The sequence below is a fragment of the Arachis stenosperma genome, chromosome 10 (genome assembly GCF_014773155.1).
Source record: "Arachis stenosperma cultivar V10309 chromosome 10, arast.V10309.gnm1.PFL2, whole genome shotgun sequence".
In the NCBI taxonomy this organism is placed as follows: domain Eukaryota; kingdom Viridiplantae; phylum Streptophyta; class Magnoliopsida; order Fabales; family Fabaceae; genus Arachis; species Arachis stenosperma.
The window spans coordinates 85,528,915-85,551,705 of NC_080386.1; the positions used below are offsets into that span (position 1 = coordinate 85,528,915).

The 22,791-nt window shown below is 39.7% G+C and overlaps 2 non-coding genes across 2 annotated transcripts; one reads left to right on the forward strand and one right to left on the reverse strand.

Annotated features, from left to right (window-relative positions):
• Positions 1–9,876: 9,876 nt before the first annotated feature.
• LOC130959498 (small nucleolar RNA R71) lies at positions 9,877–9,984 on the reverse strand. The gene has a single exon (XR_009078574.1). It is a non-coding gene; the product is annotated as a small nucleolar RNA R71 (small nucleolar RNA).
• Positions 9,985–21,308: 11,324 nt separating this feature from the next.
• Positions 21,309–21,412, forward strand: LOC130958998 (small nucleolar RNA R71). The gene has a single exon (XR_009078096.1). It is a non-coding gene; the product is annotated as a small nucleolar RNA R71 (small nucleolar RNA).
• The last annotated feature ends 1,379 nt before the right edge of the window (positions 21,413–22,791 follow it).

Here is a 22,791-nt window from a genome sequence, read left to right on the forward strand (position 1 = left end):
TGATTAGGAATTCTATTTTGATTCTTGTTGTATTTATATGTAATTAGAGTTAGATATATGTTTTGGAGACAAATTTGGTGATATTGGTGACTAGAAAAGGAACCGTGGAGGCTGGGTTTTTGTTCATTATAGATTTAGGGTTTTGGACACTTGAGGAGTAGAGATATTTGAGGTGCTTTGGCATTAGAGAGGAATCGGCCAAGGTATGATTTTGATTTCTCATAGATAACATGTAATGTTTCGTGAAAACATAGGCTAGATTACTATATGATAAGTTGTATGATATGGAAGGTTGAGGATTAGTGACATGTTGTTAGAATTTGTTGAGTGAGTAACTAAAATATATGATGATTGATTGGTGATGATCTACGTGGAATAATGATGTTGATGAGAATGTGTGATGAATGATGATGATATTGAGTTATGATGATGAGATTTGAAATGAATAATGATTATGTGTGGTTTGGGTTGAGAATGCTTATAGATATTAAGGAGAGTTATGTTTTGATGATGAATAATGTTTGTGAGCATTGGAGTTGTGATAGCTATGAAATAATTGATTATGAATTGAGGTTTTGGTAAAATTGAGGATTGGTGATTTTTGATAAAAACCTAATTTTTTACCAACTTTGGCCTGCTATAACACGGCTTTTGGACCTTCAATTTTGGTCAAACATGATTTAAATGAAAAATAGATCCGTGAAGGTTATGTCATTCAAATAATGGATGAAAAATCGTTTAAAACGAAAGAGTTATGCGCATTTGAAGATTTGTGTCAAATTTTGAAATTCTCAACTTAGCAGCTTTTTGAGAAAAAGGAGGAATCGCGTACGCGAGCATGCACATGCGACACAAGGATTGGGCACTGCATAGTGATGACAATTCATCTTAGGCTAGTTTCACTAGCAATTTTACTTGTTTTTATTAGGATTTAGACACTTTCTTGCACAATAGGTAAGTGATTGGATTGGAATTTAATGTTTATCTTGATTCAATTAAACATTATTAATTTTATGCATTATCATGAGGTTTATGCAAGACTTATTTGATTATTATGGAATGATGCAAAACCTTGTGATTTTGATGAGACTTTGATTGCATGTTTGATTGATGGTAGGTGAAAAAGATGAAAAGAGAAAAATAGAGAAATAAGAGGTGCAAATGAACGCTGTGCTCAATTGAAGAATGCTACATTCTCTAGCAACGCGTAAGCATATAGAATGTGAACGCGCAGAATGACATTCTTGCAAATCTACGTGTACGCGTGGGTGACGCGTACGCGTGGGTGGAGGATCGGCGCTCATTGGCAAAGAACGCTACGCTCTCTTCGAATGAGCGCCTGCGATACTTTCAAATCTAAGATTGGAAAATTTACAAGGGACGCGTATGCGTGCATCATGCGTACGCGTCGATGCGACAAAAGTGATGGTTTGCGCAAACGTGTACTTGATGCTGGAGCGTAGAAGTGATGATTTACCATCCACGCGCACGTGCAAAGGATGCGCACGCGTGAGGAGCGCTCATAGCACAAACGTTGTGCTATTTTAAAGAACGCTGCCAAGGGACGCGCACGCATGCATGATACGCGCAAGCATGGCTGAGGCAGAAGATAGTATCGATGCGCACGCATGTGTTGCGCGTACGCGTCGATGGTAAAAAATGCAAGGGAAGCACATGCACAGAATATGCGTACGCGTGGGTGAATGAACGATGCGCTCTTTTTGAGAACGCTACGTTCACCTGATGCTGCACGGAAGTACCATTCGCTGACCCACTTCATCAAAGGCCTAGAAGCCCAATCCAAGGATATGGATGACTGAATTGGAAAGTGTATAAATAGAGAAAAATATGATTTCATGAGGATCTTCCTTCAGTTATTCGTTTTAGGAGTCGTTTAGAGTTTTAGAATTTTTAGATCTAATCTTTAATTTCTTTCTGTTCTTCATCTTGTACAATTTTTCTTTTCTGTTTTGTGCTAGAGCAATGATGAACTAAACCCCAATTTCATTAGGGGGAGGAGCTCTATTGTAAATCCAATGAATCAATGAAATTCTTTTCCTTCTCTACTCATTTGTGTAACTATTGGGTATCTTCTGTTTTGATTGTGAATTATTCACTCCGGAAGGGGGTTTAATTCAATTAAATGCTTGTGTGAGCCTCGGAAGGAGAATCACTTGCATTAGAATTGGAGCTCTATCCTTCACTATTCTCTTGATCAACACAATTCAGGAGGAATTGAGATCTTGGGAATTAGTGTGGCTTATGAATGAGATAAATGCACTTAACCTCTTCTCACGACAATTAGATCAAGGAATTGGCAAGATTGATTGTGATTAGAGAGATTAAATTGCCAAGGGATTGAGATCCAATCAATTTTAATCTGCCATAGATCTACTAATAAACCCATATTTTATGATATATATTGTGCTCAATTTAAGTGATTTATTCAACCCTTAACCTACTTATTCATATAAATTGCATAAGTTTTGCTTTCCCTTCCTTATTATGTGATATATGTGAAATACATGTTTTTTATGCTTTAAAAGTAATAATTTTAATTACCCCTTATTACCATTCGATGCCGTGATTTGTGTGTTGAGTAGTTGCAGAGCTTCTAAGGCAGGAATGACTTAAAGGATGGAAAGGAAACATACAAAAATGGAAGGAAAGTACAAAATGGAGTTTTTGAAGAAACTGGTAGCGACACGAACGCATGGATGACGCGGCCGCATGCCCAGCTCAAAAAGAGAGCGACACGAATGCGTGACTCACGCGGCCGCGCGCCTTAATCAGAACACAGATGACGCGGACGCATGATCACAGCAAACGCGTAACAAGGAAAACTCCAAAAGACGCGACCGCGTGACTGGTGGACGAAATTGTGATCCTTAAAGTTGTACTCCTTGTACTTGTATGGAATTTAAAATTGGCACGTGTGATCACAACTCCGTTCAACTTAACCAGCAAGTGTACTGGGTCATCCAAGTAATACCTTACGTGAGTAAGGGTCGATCCCACAGAGATTGTTGGTATGAAGCAAGCTATGGTCACCTTGTAAATCTCAGTCAGGAGGATAAAATTATAGAATTTAGAAAATCAAATATGATTAATAAAAATAAATAGAAAATAATATTTGATAGAAATACTTATGTAAATCAATAGTGGGACTTTCAGATGGGCGTGTGGAGATGCTAGAATCTTTTCGAATCTCTACATTCTTACTACTTTCATCCAATCCTTCTTACTCCTTTCCATGGCAAGCTGTATGTAGGGCATCACCATCATCAATGGCTACTTTTAATCCTCTCGGGAAAATGGTCCTATGCGCTGTCACTGCACGGCTAATCGTCTGGAAGCATCACCCTTGTTGATATCTACATCCCATCCTCTCAGTGAAAATGGTCCTAAATGCTCTGTCACAGCACGGCTAATCATCTGTCGGTTCTCAATCAGGTTGGAATAGAATCCATTGATTCTTTTGCGTTTGTCATCACGCCCAGCCTTCAGGAGTTTGAAGCTCGTCACAGTCATTCAATACCGGAATCCTACTCGGAATACCACAGACAAGGTTAGACTTTCCGGATTCCCGGGATCCTACTCGGAATACCACAGACAAGGTTAGACTTTCCGGATCCCCATGAATGCCGCCATCTATCTAGCTTATACCACGAAGATTCTGTTGGGGAATCTAAGAGATATGCGCCCGGCCTAAGGTAGAACGGAAGTGGTTGTCAGTCACGCACGTTCATAGGTGAGAATGATGATGAGTGTCACGGATCATCACATTCATCAAAGTGTTGTGCAACATATATCTTGGAATAAGAATAAAAGAGAATTGAGTAGAAAGTAATAGTAATTGTATTGAAACTTGAGGTACAGCAGAGCTCCACACCCTTAATCTATGGTGTGCAGAAACTCCACCGTTGAAAATACGTAAGTGAAAGGTTCAGGCATGGCCGAATGGCCAGCCCCCATGGTCAAAGGACTATGCGCCCCCAGATGTTCCTTAGATCTAAAGTGATCAAAAGATGACTAATACATTAGTAAAAAGCCTTATTTATACTAAACTAGCTACTAGGGTTTACATGAGTAAGTAATTGATGCATAAATCCACTTCCGGGGCCCACTTGGTGTATGCTTGGGCTGAGCTTGATCTATCCACGAGCTGAGGCTTTACTTGGAGTTGAACTCCAAGTTATAACGTGTTTTGGGCGTTCAACTCCGGATCATGACGTGTTTCTGGCGTTTAACTCCAGACAGCAGCATGCACTTGGCGTTCAACGCCAAGTTACGTCGTCAATTTCCGAATAAAGTATGGACTATTATATATTGCTACAGCTCTGGATGTCTACTTTTCAACGCCGTTGAGAGCGTGCCATTTGGAGTTCTGTAGCTCCAGAAAATCTATTTTGAGTACAGGGAGGTCAGATTCCAACATCATCAGCAGTCCTTTTGTCAGCCTTTTTCAGAGTTTTGCTCAAGTCCCTCAATTTCAGCCAGAAATTACCTGAAATCACAGAAAAACACACAAACTCAAAGTAAAGTCCAGAAATGTGAATTTAACATAAAAACTAATGAAAACATCCCTAAAAGTAGCTTGAACTTACTAAAAACTACCTAAAAACAATGCCAAAAAGCGTATAAATTATCCGCTCATCACAACACCAAACTTAAATTGTTTCTTGTCCCCAAGCAACTGAAAATCAAATAGGATAAAAAGAAGAGAATATACTATAAATTCCAAAATATCAATGAATATTAATTCTAATTAGATGAGCGGGACTTGTAGCTTTTTGCTTCTGAATAGTTTTGGCATCTCTCTTTTTTCCTTTGAAGTTTAGAATGATTGGCTTCTCTAGGAACTTAGAATTTCAGATAGTGTTATTGACTTTCCTAGTTAAGCATGTTGATTCTAGAACACAGCTACTTATGAGTCTTGGCCGTGGCCCTAAGCATTTTATTTTCCAGTATTACCACCGGATACATAAATGCCACAGACACATAACTGGGTGAACCTTTTCAGATTGTGACTCAGCTTTGCTAAAGTCCCCAGTTAGAGGTGTCCAGAGCTCTTAAGCACACTCTTTTTGCTTTGGATCACGACTTTAACCACTCAGTCTCAAGCTTTTCACTTGGACCTTCATGACACAAGCACATGGCTAGGGACAGCTTAGTTTAGCTGCATTAGGCCTGGATTTTATTTCCTTGGGCCCTCCTATCCATTGATGCTCAAAGCCTTGGATCCTTTTTACCCTTGCCTTTTGGTTTTAAGGGCTATTGGCTTTTTCTGCTTGCTTTTTCTTTCTCTTTTTTTTTCGTAAGCTTCTTCTTTTTCACTGCTTTTTCTTGCTTCAAGAATCAATTTCATGATTTTTCAGATCATGAATAACATTTCTCTTTGTTCATCATTCTTTCAAGAGCCAACAGTTTTAACATTCATAAACAACAAGATCAAAATTATGCAATGTTCAAGCATTCATTCAAAAAACAAAAAGTATTGTCACCACATCAATATAATTAAATTAACTTCAAGGACAATTTTTGAAATTCATGTACTTCTTGTTCTTTTGAATTAAAACATTTTTCATTTAAGAGAGGTGAAGGATTAGTGGATTTTATTCATAGCTTTAAGACATGGTTACTACATACTAATGATCATGAAATAGAAACACAAAATATAGATAAACATAACATAGAAACCAAAAAACAAAAAGAAATAAGAACAAGGAATGAATCCACCTTAGTGGCGTCTTCTTCTTGAAGGACCAACAATGTCCTTAAGCTCTTCTATGTCCCTTCCTTGCCTTTGTTGCTCCTCCCTCATTGCTCTTTGATCTTCTCTTATTTCTTGGAGAATAATGGAGTGCTCATGATGTTCCACCCTTAATTGTTCAACATTGTGGCTCAAATCTTCTAAGGAAGTGTTGAGTTGTTCCCAATAGTTGTTGGGAGGAAAGTGCATCCCTTGAGGCATTGATGAGCGGATAATTTGTACGCTTTTTGGCATTGTTTTTAGTATGTTTTTAGTAGTTTTAGTTTAGTTCTTAGTATATTTTTATTAGTTTTTAGTTAAAATTCACTTTTCTGGACTTTACTATGAGTTTGTGTGTTTTTCTGTGATTTCAGGTAATTTCTGGCTGAAATTGAGGGACCTGAGCAAAAATCTGATTCAGAGACTGAAAAGGACTGCAGATGCTGTTGGATTCTGACCTCCCTGCACTCGAAGTGGATTTTCTGGAGCTACAGAAGCCCAATTGGCGCGCTCTCAACGGCGTTGGAAAGTGGACATCCTGGGCTTTCCAGCAATATATGATAGTCCATACTTTGCCCAAGATTTGATGGCCCAAACCGGCGCTCAAAGTCACCTACAGAAATTCCAGCGTTAAACGCCGGAACTGGCACCTAATTGGGAGTTAAACGCCCAAACTGGCATAAAAGCTGGCGTTTAACTCCAAGAGAAGTCTCTACACGAAAATGATTCATTGCTCAGCCCAAGCACACACCAAGTGGGCCCGGAAGTGGATTTTTATGTCATTTACTCATCTTTGTACACCTTAGGCTGCTAGTTTTCTATAAGTAGGACCTTTTACTATTGTAATAGATATAGAGAGTCTTTTGATCATGTTTTGATGATTGAACTCACTTTGGGAGGCTGGCCATTCGGCCATGCCTAGACCTTGTTCTTATGTATTTTCAACGGTGGAGTTTCTACACACCATAGATTAAGGTGTGGAGCTCTGCTGTACCTCGAGTATTAATGCAATTACTATTGTTCTTCTATTCAATTCCGCTTGTTCTTGTTCCAAGATATCACTTGTTCTTCAACTTGATGAAGGTGATGATTGACACTCATCATCATTCTCACTCATGAACAAGGTGACTGACAACCATTCTTGTTCTACAAGCATCCGAGGCTTAGTGAATATCTCTTGGATTTCTGATTGCATGATGCATGGTTGATCGCCTGACAACCGAGTGCTCGCTTGACAAACGAGCCAACCATTCCGTGAGATCAGAGTCTTCGTGGTATAGGCAAGAACTGATGGCGGCATTCAAGAGAATCCGGAAGGTCTAACCTTGTCTGTGGTATTCTGAGTAGGATTCAATGATTGAATGACTGTGACGTGCTTCAAACTCCGAAAGGCGGGGCGTTAGTGACAGACGCAAAAGAATCACTGGATTCTATTCCGCGCCTGACCGAGAACCGACAGATGATTAGCCTATGCTGTGACAGAGCATCAGGGACGTATTTTCACTGAGAGGATGGGAGGTAGCCATTGACAACGGTGAAACCCTACACGAGCTTGCCATGGAAAGGAGTAAGAAGGATTGGATGAAGACAGTAGGAAAGCAGAGAGACGGAAGGGAAGGCATCTCCATTCGCTTGTCTGAAGCTCTCACCAATGATATACATAAGTATCTCTATCTTTATCTTATTATTTTCGTTCATCACTATACCCATTTGAGTCTGCCTGACTGAGATTTACAAGGTGACCATAGCTTGCTTCATACCACCAATCTCCGTGGGATCGACCCTTACTCGCGTAAGGTTTATTACTTGGACGACCCAGTGCACTTGCTGGTTAGTTGTGCGAAGTTGTGTTTATGCCATGGTATTGAGCACCAAGTCCTTGGAGCCATTACTAGGGATTGTTTATGTTTTGAAAAGTATTGATCACAATTTCGTGCACCAAGTTTTTGGCGCCGTTGCCGGGGATTGTTCTTGTGTATGGACAACTGACGGTTCATCTTGTTGCTTAGATTAGGCATTTATTTTTTTTCGAAATTCTTGAAGATGAATTCTAGAGTTTCATGATGATTTGCTGAAATCTGGCTGGCTGTAAAGCCATGTCTAATTTCATTGGACCGAGGTTTCAACTTATCATCACAAGAGCTTGTTGATCTTGCTTTTGGAGCAGTGATCTGCTAAGGCTTGGCTGGCCTTTGGCCATGTCTAGTGTTTTGGACCGAAGCTTTCTTTGAAAGCTTGGCTGGCTGTGAAGCCATGTCTAATTCCTGGACCGGAGTCTTAGACTAGCATTGCGCTGATTCCTGGAAATCTCATTAAGAATTTTGATGTTTTCACTTAATTTTCGAAAAACACAAAAAAATTTAAAAAAATCATAAAAACCAAAATATTTCTTGCTTGAGTCTAGTGTCTCATCTTAAGTTTGGTGTCAATTGCATGCATTCATTCATGTGTCTTAAAGATCTTCAAGTAATTCTTGATGATTTCTTACTCTGATCTTTGAATTCTCTTGACTTGAGTGTTTATGTGTCTCATATGCATTCTTATTAGTGTCAGTAGTATACAAACTGCTAAGTTTGGTATCTTGCATGCATTGTTATTTGATTCTTGTTGCATTTTGATTATTAAAAATCCAAAAATATTTTTTATTTGTGTCTTTGCAAGTCAATAATACAGAGAATTGAAGATTCAGAACATACTGCAGAGGAATTATACAGAAAAAGCTGGGCATTCGAAAATGCCCAGTGAAGAAGGCAGACTGGCGTTTAAACGCCAGCCAGGGTACCTGGTTGGGCGTTTAACGCCCAAAAAGGGTGCATTTTGGGCGTTAAACGCCAGAATGGATACCATTCTGGGCGTTTAACGCCAGGATGGTGCTAGGGGGAAGATTTTGTTTTTCAAATCAAATTTTTTTCAAGTTTTCAAAGTTTTTCAAAATCAAATATTTTTCAAATCATATCTTTTCAATCAAATGTTTTCAAAATCAATTTCTTTCCTTTCTCAAAGATACTTACTAACAATTAATGATTTGATTGAACATTTTTTGCCTCTTCTGTTGAGGAAGGTTTTATGTTTGAATCATATCTTTTCTTGTTAGGCAAGTCATTAATTTTTTTTTAAAATCAAATCTTTTTAAAATGTTTTTCAAATCATATCTTTTTTTTAAAACTGTTTTCAAATCATATCTTTTCAATCACATCTTTTTAAAACCTATCATATCTTCTTAACTACATCTTTTTCAAAATAAGTTTTCAATCATATCTTTTTGATTTCTAATTTCAAATCTTTTTCAAAAATCACTTGATTTCTTTTCAACTTTTATTTTCGAAAATCAATTAATGTTTTTCAAAAATATTTTCAAAATATTTTAATTAATTTTCAAAAAAAAATTACTTCCCTCCTTCTCACATCCTTCTATTTATGGAGTACCACTCCTTCTCAATGCACAATTCGAACCCTATCTAAGTAAAGTTCGAATTTTTCTTCTCCTTCTTCTTTCTATTTCTCTTTTCCTCTGACACCTCAAGGAATCTCTATACTGTGACATAGAGGATTCCACATTTTCTTGTTCTCTTCTCTTTCATATGAGCAGGAGCAGAGACAAAGGCATTCTTGTTGAAGCTGACCCTGAACCCGAAAGGACCTTGAAGAGAAAGCTAAGAGAAGCCAAAGCACAACTCTCTTTAGAGGACCTGACCGAATTCTTCAAAGAAGAAGAAGACATGGCAGCCGAAAACAACAATAATGCAAACAATGCAAGGAAGGTGCTGGGTGACTTTACTGCACCTACTCCTGATTTTTATGGGAGAAGCATCTCTATCCCTGCCATTGGAGCAAACAACTTTGAGCTTAAGCCTCAATTAGTTTCTCTAATGCAACAGAATTGCAAGTTCCATGGACTTCCAATGGAAGATCCTCATCAGTTTTTAGCTGAGTTCTTGCAAATCTGTGACACAGTCAAGACTAATGGGGTTGACCCTGAGGTCTATAGACTGATGCTATTCCCTTTTGCTGTAAGAGACAGAGCTAGGATATGGTTGGACTCTCAACCTAAAGAAAGCCTGGACTCTTGGGAAAAGCTAGTCAATGCCTTCTTGGCAAAGTTCTTTCCACCACAAAGATGGAGTAAGCTTAGAGTGGAAGTCCAAACCTTCAGACAGAAGGATGGAGAATCCCTCTATGAAGCTTGGGAAAGATACAAACAATTAATCAGAAAATGTCCTTCTGACATGCTTTCTGAATGGAGCATCATAGGTATTTTCTATGATGGTCTCTCTGAACTATCCAAGATGTCTTTGGATAGCTCTACTGGAGGATCTCTTCATCTGAAGAAGACGCCTACAGAAGCTCAAGAGCTCATTGAAATGGTTGCAAATAACCAATTCATGTACACTTCTGAGAGAAATCCTGTGAACAATGTGACAAGTCAGAAGAAAGGAGTTCTTGAGATTGACACTCTGAATGCCATTTTGGCTCAGAACAAGATATTGACTCAACAAGTCAATTTGATTTCTCAAAGTCTGTCTGGAATGCAAAATGCACCAAGCAGTACTAAGGAGGCTTCATCTGAGGAAGAAGCTTATGATCCTGAGAACCCTTCAATGGAAGAGGTGAATTACCTAGGAGAACCCTATGGTAACACCTATAATTCTTCATGGAGAAATCACCCAAATCTCTCATGGAATAATCAAGAGAGACCTCAACAAGGTTTCAATAATAATGGTGGAAGAAACAGGTTTAACAATGGCAAACCTTTTCCATAATCTTCTCAGCAACAGACAGAGAATCCTAAGCAGAACCCCTCTGACTTAGCAACCATGGTCTCTGATCTAATTAAAACCACTCAAAGTTTCATGAATGAAACAAGGTCCTCCATTAGAAATTTGGAAGGACAAGTGGGGCAGCTGAGCAAGAAAGTTACTGAACTCCCTCCAAGCACTCTTCCAAGCAATACAGAAGAAAATCCAAAAGGAGAGTGCAAAGCCATAACCATGGCCGAATTTGGAGAGGAAGAAGGGGCAGTGAACGCCACTGAGGAAGACCTCAATGGGCGTGCACTAACCTCCAATGAGTTCCCCAATGAGGAACCATGGGAATTTGAGGCTCAAAATGAGACCATAGAGATTCCATTGGACTTACTTCTGCCTTTCATGAGCTCTGATGAGTATTCTTCCTCTGAAGAGGATGAGTATGTCACTGAAGAGCAAGTTGCAAAATACCTTGGAGCAATCATGAAGCTAAATGACAAGTTATTTAGAAATGAGACTTGGGAGAATGAACCTCCTTTGCTCACCAAAGAACTGGATGACTTGTCTAGGCAGAAATTACCTCAAAAGAGACAAGATCCTGGGAAATTTTCCATACCTTGTACCATAGGCGGCATGACCTTCAAGAAGGCTCTGTGTGACTTAGGTTCAAGTGTAAACCTCATGCCTCTCTCAGTAATGAAGAAGCTAAGGATCTTTGAGGTACAAGCTGCAAGAATCTCATTAGAGATGGCAGACAACTCAAGAAAACAAGCTCATGGACTTGTAGAGAATGTTTTGGTTAAGATTGAAGACCATTACATCCCTACTGATTTCATAGTCCTAGAGACTGGGAAGTGCATGGATGAAACCATCATCCTTGGCAGACCCTTTCTAGCTACAGCAAAGGCTGTGATTGATGTTGATGGAGGTGAACTGATCATTCAAGTGAATGGAGAATCCTTTGTGTTTAAGGCTCAAGGATACCCCCTCTGTCACCATAGAGATGAAGCATGAAGAGCTTCTCTCAAATCAGAGTCAAGAAGAGCCCCCACAGTCAAACTCTAAGTTTGGTGATGGGAGGCCACAACCAAACTCTAAGTTTGGTGTTGAACCCCCACATTCAAACTCTAAGTTTGGTGTTGGGAGGTTTCAACATTGCTCTGAGTATCTGTGAGGCTCCATGAGAGCCCTCTGTCAAGCTACTGACATTAAAGAAGCGCTTGTTGGGAGGCAACCCAATGATTATAATTTATATAGTTTCTTTGGTTATTTTATGTTTTTTGTAGGTTGATGATCATAAGAAGTCACAAAATCCATTGAAAAAGCAAAAACAAAATGAAAAACAGGAAGAAAAACAGCACACCCTGGAGGAAGATGTTGCTGGCGTTCAAACGCCAGTAAACCTAGCAGTTGGGCGTTTAACGCCCAGTCTGGCACCATTCTGGGCGTTTAACGCCAGAAAGGGGCACCAGACTGGCGTTAAACGCCAGAAAAGGGCTAGAACCTGGCGTTAAACGCCAGGAATGGGCACCAGCTCGGTGTTTAACGCCAGAAATGGCTCAAAACATGATTTTGAGCAACATTTGGTGCAGGGATGACTTTTCCTTGACACCACAGGATCTGTGGACCCCACAGGATCCCCACCAACCCCACCACCACTCTCTCTCTTCTTCCCCCATTCACCAATCACCTCAATACCTCTTCCCCAAAACCCTTTCACCTATCAAATCCCATCTTTCTCTTCACCACTCACATCCATCCTTCATAAAACCCCACCAACCTCACCCTTCAAATTCAAACCACTTTCCCTCCCAAACCCACCCAATATGGCCGAACCCCATCTCCCCTCTCTCCTATAAATACCCTTCTTCACTCCTTCATTTTCACACAACCAAAACACCACTTCTCCCCCTCCTTGGCCGAATACACCACCATCTCCCTCTTCCTCATTTCTTCTTCATCTACTCTCTTCTTTCTTCTTTTGCTCGAGGACGAGCAAACATTTTAAGTTTGGTGTGGTAAAAGCGTTGCTTTTTCGTTTTTCCATAACCATTATGGCATCCAAGGCCGGAGAAACCTCTAGAAAGAGGAAAGGGAAGGCAAAAGCTTCCACCTCCGAGTCATGGGAGATGGATAGGTTCATCTCAAGGGTGCATCAAGACCACTTCTATGAAGTTGTGGCCTTGAAGAAGGTGATCCCCGAGGTCCCCTTTTCACTCAAAAAGGGTGAATATCCGGAGATCCGCCATGAGATCCAAAGAAGAGGTTGGGAAGTACTTACCAACCCCATTCAATAAGTTGGAATCTTGATGGTTCAAGAGTTCTATGCCAATGCATGGATCACCAAGAGCCATGATCAAAGTATGAACCCGGATCCCAAGAATTATCTTACAATGGTTCGGGGGAAATACTTGGATTTTAGTCCGGAAAGTGTGAGGGTGGCGTTCAACTTGCCTATGATGCAAGGAGATGAACATCCTTACACAAGAAGGGTCAACTTTGATCAAAGGTTGGACCAAGTCCTCACAGTCATATGTGAAGAGGGCGCACAATGGAAGAGAGATTCAAGAGGCAAGCCGGTTCAATTGAGAAGGCATGACCTCAAACCCGTGGCTAGAGGATGGTTGGAGTTTATCCAACGCTCAATCATTCCCACTAGCAACCGGTCCGAAGTTACTTTAGACCGGGCCATCATGATCCATAGCATCATGATTGGAGAAGAAGTGGAAGTTCATGAGGTTATAGCCCAAGAACTCTATAAGGTGGCGGATAAGTCCTCTACCTTAGCAAGAAAAGGATGGAGCACACAAGAGACCCCTCTCATCATGAGATCCCTGAGATGCCTCAAGGGATGCACTTTCCTCCACAAAACTATTGGGAGCAACTAAACACCTCCCTAGGAGAATTGAGTTCCAACATGGGACAACTAAGGGTGGAGCACCAAGAACACTCCATTCTCCTCCATGAAATAAGAGAAGATCAAAGAATCATGAGAGAGGAGCAACAAAGGCAAGGAAGAGACATTGAGGAGCTCAAGCACTCCATAGGACCTTCAAGAGGAAGGAAGAGCCGCCATCACTAAGGTGGACCCGTTCCTTGATTTCCTTGTTCTTTATTCTTCTGTTTTTCGAATTTTAGTACTTATGTTTATCCATGTTTGTGTCTTATGATCATTAGTGTCTTAGTGTCTATGCCTTAAAGTTATGAATGTCCTATGAATCCATCACCTTTCTTAAAATAAAAACGTGCTTAATTGAAAAGGAAAAGAATTGCATGAATTTTGAATTTTATAACAGTTTAATTATTTTGATGTGGTGGCAACACTTTTGTTCTCTGAATGTATGCTTGAACAGTGCATATGTCTTTTGAATTTGTGGTTCATGAATGTTGGCTCTTGAAAGAATGATGAAAAAGGAGACATGTTACTGAGGATCTGAAAAATCATAAAAATGATTCTTGAAGCAAGAAAAAGCAGTGAATACAAAAAAAAAAAGGGGGCAAACGAAAAAAAAAAAAGAGAAAAAGAAAGAAATAAAGTGTGATCCAAGGCAAAAAGAGTGTGCTTAAGAACCCTGGACACCTCTAATTGGGGACTTTAGCAAAGCTGAGTCACAATCTGAAAAGGTTCACCCAATTATGTGTCTGTGGCATGTATGTATCCGGTGGTAATACTGGAAGACAGAGTGCTTTGGGCCACAGCCAAGACTCAATAAAGTAGCTGTGTTCAAGAATCATCATACTTAACTAGGAGAATCAATAACACTATCTGGATTCTGAGTTCCTAAAGAAGCCAATCATTCTGAGTTCCAAGGGATAAAGTGAGATGCCAAAACTATTCAGAGGTAAAAAGCTAAGAGCCCCGCTCATCTAATTAATACTGATCTTCATAGATGTTTTTGGAGTTCATTGCATATTCTCTTCTTTTTATCTTATTTGATCTATAGTTGCTTGGGGACAAGCAACAAATTAAGTTTGGTGTTGTGATGAGCGGATAATTTGTACGCTTTTTGGCATTGTTTTTAGTATGTTTTTAGTAGTTTTAGTTTAGTTCTTAGTATATTTTTATTAGTTTTTAGTTAAAATTCACTTTTCTGGACTTTACTATGAGTTTGTGTGTTTTTCTGTGATTTCAGGTAATTTCTGGCTGAAATTGAGGGACCTGAGCAAAAATCTGATTCAGAGACTGAAAAGGACTGCAGATGCTGTTGGATTCTGACCTCCCTGCACTCGAAGTGGATTTTCTGGAGCTACAGAAGCCCAATTGGCGCGCTCTCAACGGCGTTGGAAAGTAGACATCCTGGGCTTTCCAGCAATATATGATAGTCCATACTTTGCCCAAGATTTGATGGCCCAAACCGGCGCTCAAAGTCACCTACAGAAATTCCAGCGTTAAACGCCGGAACTGGCACCTAATTGGGAGTTAAACGCCCAAACTGGCATAAAAGCTGGCGTTTAACTCCAAGAGAAGTCTCTACACGAAAATGCTTCATTGCTCAGCCCAAGCACACACCAAGTGGGCCCGGAAGTGGATTTTTATGTCATTTACTCATCTTTGTACACCTTAGGCTACTAGTTTTCTATAAGTAGGACCTTTTACTATTGTAATAGATATAGAGAGTCTTTTGATCATGTTTTGATGATTGAACTCACTTTGGGAGGCTGGCCATTCGGCCATGCCTAGACCTTGTTCTTATGTATTTTCAACGGTGGAGTTTCTACACACCATAGATTAAGGTGTGGAGCTCTGCTGTACCTCGAGTATTAATGCAATTACTATTGTTCTTCTATTCAATTCCGCTTGTTCTTGTTCCAAGATATCACTTGTTCTTCAACTTGATGAAGGTGATGATTGACACTCATCATCATTCTCACTCATGAACAAGGTGACTGACAACCATTCTTGTTCTACAAGCATCCGAGGCTTAGTGAATATCTCTTGGATTTCTGATTGCATGATGCATGGTTGATCGCCTGACAACCGAGTGCTCGCCTGACAAACGAGCCAACCATTCTGTGAGATCAGAGTCTTCGTGGTATAGGCAAGAACTGATGGCGGCATTCAAGAGAATCTGGAAGGTCTAACCTTGTCTGTGGTATTCTGAGTAGGATTCAATGATTGAATGACTGTGACGTGCTTCAAACTCCGAAAGGCGGGGCGTTAGTGACAGACGCAAAAGAATCACTGGATTCTATTCCGCGCCTGACCGAGAACCGACAGATGATTAGCCTATGCTGTGACAGAGCATCAGGGACGTATTTTCACTGAGAGGATGGGAGGTAGCCATTGACAACGGTGAAACCCTACACGAGCTTGCCATGGAAAGGAGTAAGAAGGATTGGATGAAGACAGTAGGAAAGCAGAGAGACAGAAGGGAAGGCATCTCCATTCGCTTGTCTGAAGCTCTCACCAATGATATACATAAGTATCTCTATCTTTATCTTATTATTTTCGTTCATCACTATACCCATTTGAGTCTGCCTGACTGAGATTTACAAGGTGACCATAGCTTGCTTCATACCACCAATCTCCGTGGGATCGACCCTTACTCGCGTAAGGTTTATTACTTGGACGACCCAGTGCACTTGCTGGTTAGTTGTGCGAAGTTGTGTTTATGCCATGGTATTGAGCACCAAGTCCTTGGAGCCATTACTAGGGATTGTTTATGTTTTGAAAAGTATTGATCACAATTTCGTGCACCAGGCATCTCAGGGATTTCTTGATGATGAGCTTCCTCATGCATCTCTTGAGAACCGTGGAGGGTCTCTCTTGCTTGCTCCATCCCCTTCTTGGTGATGGGCTTATCCTCTTCAATGGAGATGTCTCCTTCTATGATAACTCCAGCTGAGTAACATAGATGGCAAATAAGGTGAGGAAAAGCTAGCCTTGCAATGGTGGAGGGCTTTTCGGCTATTTTGTAGAATTCATTGGAGATGACTTCATGAACTTCTACTTCCTCTCCAATCATGATGCTATGAATCATGATGGGCCGATCCACAGTAACTTCAGATCGGTTGCTAGTGGGAATGATGGAGCGTTGAATGAATTCCAACCATCCTCTAGCCACAGGCTTGAGGTCCAGTCTTCTTAGTTGGACTGGCTTGCTGACAAACCCCATTTGTAGGGTTTATCTTGTATTGATTTTAGGGGATTTTATCACCTTTTACCCACATTTACTCAATGAAATAGCATGGTTTTGTATATTCTCCTTTAATTGTGCTTAAGAGTGAAAACATGCTTTTTAGGTCTTAAAATAGCTAAATGTAATTTACCTTGATTCCATTAGATGCCTTGATATGTTTGTTAAGTGATTTCAGATTTAGGAGGCAAAGATTGGATCAAGGGATTGAAGAAAAAGCATGTAAAGTTGGAGAACTCATGAAGAAATGATGGAACCAAAAAGCTGTCAAGCCTGACCTCTTCGCACTTAATTGACCATAACTTGAGCTACAGAGGTCCATATGATGCGGTTCCAGTTGGGTTGGAAAGCTAACATCCGGGGCTTCAAAATGATATAAATTTTGCCATATGTTGCTTCACGTTCAGGGGCGCGCACGCGCACTTTGCGCGCGCGCGCCGATTCTGTCCGTGGCCCACTTTAATGAAATCGTCCCCAGCGGTTTTAGGAGCCTTGTGGGCCCAATCCAACTCATTTCTGATGCTATTTAAGTCAAGTATTGAAGGGGAATCAATATACTTTAGATACTTTAGATACTTTTGATCATTAGCTTAGTTTTAGGAGTTAGAGTTAGTTTTAGAGAGAGAAGCTCTCACTTCTCTCTAGGATTAGGAATTAGGGTTAGATTAGGATCTCATAGTTCTAGGTTTAATTCAAGTCTCCTTCTACTTCTACCTTCAAGTGGTGATTGCTACACCTTGGTTCTTCTTTCTATCCCTACCCTCTTGTTGTAATTTCTCTTATTTTGTTTCTAGGTTTTGTAATTGAGATATTCTTGTTCTTTTGTTTTCTTCTAATAATGCAATTTGAGATAATTCATGTGATTGTGATGTTGTTGATTGTTGTTTTGTTAATTCTTTGTAATTGTTGGTTGTTGATTCCTTTTATTCTTACAAATAAAAATGCTTTCTTTCATTACCCTCCAAGTGTTTGATGAAATGCTTGAGAGGATGTTAGAGTAGGATTTTATGTTCTTGGCTTGAGAAGGTAACTTAGGATTTCTTGAGTCACTAGTGTCCAATTGATTGCTAGTTGATAGCCATTAACTCTAGCCTTCACTAATCCAATTAGTGGAAAGCTAGGACTTATGGACTAGGATTGATATAACTCACTTGACTTTCCTTTGTTAGTTGATTTAAGGATGACTAAGTGGGATTAATCCTTGCAACTACCATACTTGTGGCTAGTGATAATGATGAAGACCCTTGACAACCAAATCTTGCCAAGACCATTTTGTTAATAAAGTTTCCTTACCATTTACTATTCATGTTTCTCATCTAAAACCCCAAAATAACTCACAACCAATAACAAAACACTTTATTGTAAATCCTAGGGAGAACGACCCGAGGTTTAAATACTTCGGTTTATAGATTTTAGGGGTTTGTACTTGTGACAAACAAATTTTTGTACGAAAGGATTAGCGATTGGTTTAGAGACTATACTTTACAACGAGATTTTATTTGAGAAATTCTAAACCGTCAAAAATCAAATCGTCACTTGCCTTTGGAGTCTCTCTTCCATTGAGCTCCTTCCACACATATGTCCGTAAGGACTTGGTCCAACCTTTGATTAAAGTTGACCCTTCTAGTGTAGGGGCGTTCATCTCCTTGAATCATGGGCAAGTGGAATGCCAATCTCACATTCTCCGGACTAAAATCTAAGTATTTCCCCCAAACCATTGTGAGATAATTCTTTGGACTCGGGTTCATACTTTGATCATGGTTCCTAGTGATCCATGCATTGGCATAGAACTCTTGAACCATTAAGATTCTGACTTGTTGCATGGGGTTGGTTAGGACTTCCCAACCTCTTCTTCGGATTTCATGTCGGATCTCCGGATACTCATTTTTCTTGAGCTTGAAAGGGACCTCAGGGATCACCTTCTTCTTTGCCACAACATCATAGAAGTGGTCTTGATGGCTCTTGGAGATGAATCTTTCCATCTCCTATGACTCGGAGGTGGAAGCTTTTGTCTTCCCTTTTCCTTTTCTAGAGGATTCTCCGGCCTTAGGTGCCATTGATGGTAATGGAAAAACAAAAAGCTTATGCTTTTACCACACCAAACTTAAAATATTGCTCACCCTCGAGCAAGAGAAGAAAGAAGAGAAGAAAAAGAAGAAGAAAATATGGAGGAGAAGGGTGAATGAGTATTCGGCCAAGGGGGAGAAGAGAGGGTTGTGTTGTGTGAAAATGAAGTGGGATGGAGGGGTTTATATAGGGAAAGGGGAGAGTGAAGTTTCGGCCATATAGGGTGGGATTGGGTGGGAAAATGTTTTTGAATTTTGAAGGTAGGTGGGGTTTATGGGGAAGAGTGGATGGATGTGAGTGGTGAATAGGTGATTGGGAAGAGAGATTGAGGTGATTGGTAAAGGGTTTTTGGGAAGTGTGATATGGGGAAGAGTAAAACTAGGATTAGGAGGTAAGGTGAGAATATGTTAGGTGAGGATCCTGTGGGGTCCACAGATCCTGAGGTGTCAAGGAATTCGATCCCTACACCAAATAGGCATGTAAAATGCCTTTGCACACCATTCTGGCGTTTAAACGCCGAGTGGTGCACATTCTGGGCGTTCAATGCCCATGTAAAGCATGTTTCTGGCGTTGAACGCCAATTTCATGCTTGTTACTGGCGTTCAGCGCCAGCTTTTCTTCTAGGCACATTCCTGGCGTTCAGCGCCAGAATGTTGCTTGTTTTTGGCGTTCAGCGCCAGATTCATGCTCTGTTCTGGCGTTGAACGCCAGCCAGATGCTCCTTACTGGCGTTGAACGCCAGCCTATGCTTCCTCCAGGGTGTGATTTTTCTTCTGCTATTTTTGATTCTGTTTTTAATTTTTATATTTTTTTCGTGACTCCACATGATCATGTACCTAATAAAACACAAAATAACAATAAAATAAAAATTAGATAAAATTGGGTTGCCTCCCAACAAGCGCTTCTTTAATGTCAATAGCTTGACAGTGGCTCTCATGGAGCCACAAAGGTGATCAGGTCAATGTTGTATAGTCCCAACACCAAACTTAGAGTTTGGATATGGGGTCTTAACACCAAACTTAGAGTTTGGTTGTGGCCTCCCAACACCAAACTTAGAGTTTGACTGTGGGGGCTCTTCTTGACTCTGAACTAAGAGAAGCTCTTCATGCTTACTCTCTTTTATCGCAGAGAGATGGCCATGTGCCTTAAACACAAGGTAGTCCCCATTCAATTGAAGGACTAGTTCACCTCTGTTGACATCTATCACAGCTCCTGCTGTGGCTAGGAAAGGTCTTCCAAGGATGATGCATTCATCATCTTCCTTCCTAGTGTCTAAGATTATGAAATCAGCAGGGATGTAAAGGCCTTCAACCTTTACTAACACGTCCTCTACTATTCCATAAGCTTGTCTCAATGACTTGTCTGCCAATTGTAATGAGAACAAGGCAGGTTGTACCTCAATGATCCCCAGCCTCTCTATTACAAAGAGTGGCATAAGATTTATCCCTGACCCCAGATCACACAGAGCTTTTTCAAAGGTCATGGTGCCTATGGTACAAGGTATTAAGAACTTGCCAGGATCTTGTTTCTTTTGAGGTAAAATTTGCTGAATCCAGGTATCTAGTTCATTAATGAGCAAGGGAGGTTCACTTTCCCAAGTCTTATTACCAAACAACTTGGCATTCAGCTTCATGATAGCTCCTAAATATTGAGCAACTTGCTCTCCAGTCACATCTTCATCCTCATTAGAGGAAGAATAGTCTTCAGAGCTCATGAATGGCAGAAGAAGATTTAATGGAATCTCTATGGTCTCTACATGAGCCTCAGATTCCTTTGGATCCTTAATAGGAAACTCCTTCTTGCTTGAGGGACGTTCCAGGAGGTCTTCCTCACTAGGATTTTCGTCCTCCTCCTCCCTTGTGCATTCGGCCATATTGATTATATCAATGACCTTGCACTCTCCTTTTGGATTTTCTTCTGTATTGCTTGGGAGAATACTGGGAGGAGTTTCAATGACTTTCTTACTCAGCTGGCCTACTTGTGCCTCCAGATTTCTGATGGAGGATCTTGTTTCACTCATGAAATTGAAAGTGGCCTTTGACAGATCAGAGACTGGATTGGCTAAATTGGAAGTGTTTTGTTCAGAATTCTCTGTCTGTTGCTGAGAAGATGATGGAAAAGGCTTGCTATTGCTCAACCTATTGCGTCGACCATTGTTAAAGCCTTGTTGAGGCTTTTGTTGATCCTTCCATGAGAAATTTGGATGATTTCTCCATGATGAGTTATAGGTGTTTCCATAAGGTTCACCCATGTAATTAACCTCTGCCATGGCAGGGTTCTCAAGATCATAAGCTTCTTCAGAAGCTGCCTCTTTAGTACTGTTGGATGCATGTTGCCATCCATTCAGATTTTGAGAGATCATGTTGACCTGTTGCATTCAGAGCATCAATTTCAAGAACTCATTTCTTTTGAGGTATCCCATTATTCACGGAATTCCTCTCAGAAGTGTACATGAATTGGTTGTTTGCAACCATATCAATGAGTTCTTGAGCCTCTTCAGGCGTTTTCTTTAGGTGAATAGATCCACCTACAGAATGGTCCAATGACATTTTCGAAAATTCAGATAGACCATAATAGAATATATCTAATATGGTCCATTCTGAAAACATGTCAGATGGACATCTTTTGGTCAGCTTCTTGTATCTTTCCCAAGCTTCATAGAGGGATTCACCATCTTTTTGTTTGAAGGTTTGAACATCCACTCTCAGCTTGCTCAGCTTTTGAGGAGGAAAGAATTTATCCAAGAAGGTAGTGACCAGCTTATCCCAGGAGTCCAGGCTATCCTTAGGTTGTGAATCCAACCATATTCTAGCTCTGTCTCTTACAGCAAACGGGAAAAGCATGAGTCTGTAGACTTCAGGATCAACTCCATTCGTCTTTACAGTCTCACAGATCTGCAAGAACTCAGTTAAAAACTGATAATGATCTTCAGATGGAAGTCCGTAAAACTTGCAGTTTTGTTGCATTAAAGCAACTAGTTGAGGCTTAAGCTCAAAATTATTGGCTCCAATGGCAGGAATGGAGATGCTTCTTCCATCAAATTTGGACGTTGGCTTTGTGAAGTCACCAAGCATTCTCCTTGCATTATTATTATTTTCGGCTGCCATCTCCTTCTCTTGTTCAAAAATTTCTGAAAGGTTGTTTCTGGATTGTTGTAATTTAGTTTCTCTTAGTTTCCTTTTCAGAGTCCTTTCAGGTTCAGGATCAATTTCAACAAGAGTGCATTTTTCCCTGTTCCTGCTCATATGAAAGAGAAGAAAACAAGAAAGGAAAGAGGAATCCTCTATGTCACAGTATAGAGATTCCTTTATGTTAGTAGAAAAAGAGAGGGGAGAAGAGTGAAGAAGAATGAATAGTCTGTATAAAGAGTAAGGATAGGGGAGGTGAAGAGAAGTGTTAGTAAATAAATAATTAAATAGAATAAGAAAAGAGAGGGGAAATTTCGAAAATAATTTTGAAAAAGGGGTTAGTATTTTCGAAAATTAAAAGATAAGATAGAATTAAAATTAAAACAATTAATTAATTAAAAAGAATGTTTTTGAAAAAGAGAGAGGTATTTTCGAAAATTAGAGAGGGAAAAGTAGTTAGGTGGTTTTGAAAAAGATAAGAAACAAACAAAAAGTTAGTTAGTTGATTAAAAAAAAAGATTTGAAATCAAATTTGAAAAGATAAGAAGATAAGAAGTTTAGATAAGATATTTTGAAATCAAATTTTGAAAAAGATAAAGTTTTTGAAAAAATAAGATAAAAATTTTAAGAAAAAGATATTTTGAAAAAGATTTAATTTTTAAAAAGACTTAACTAACAAGAAACTACAAGATAAGATTCTAGAATTTAAAGATTGAACCTTTCTTAACAAGAAAGTAACAAACTTCAAATTTTTGAATCAATCACATTAATTGTTAGCATATTTTCGAAAATATGATATATAGATAAGAAAAAGATTTTGAAAATATTTTGAAAAAGATTTTTGAAATTTTCGAAAAAGAGGAAAAATTGGAAAAGATATGATTTTTTAAAAAAAAAGATTTTGAAAAGATAAGATTTTTTAAATTTTGAAAATTTTGACTTGACTTGTAAGAAACAACTAA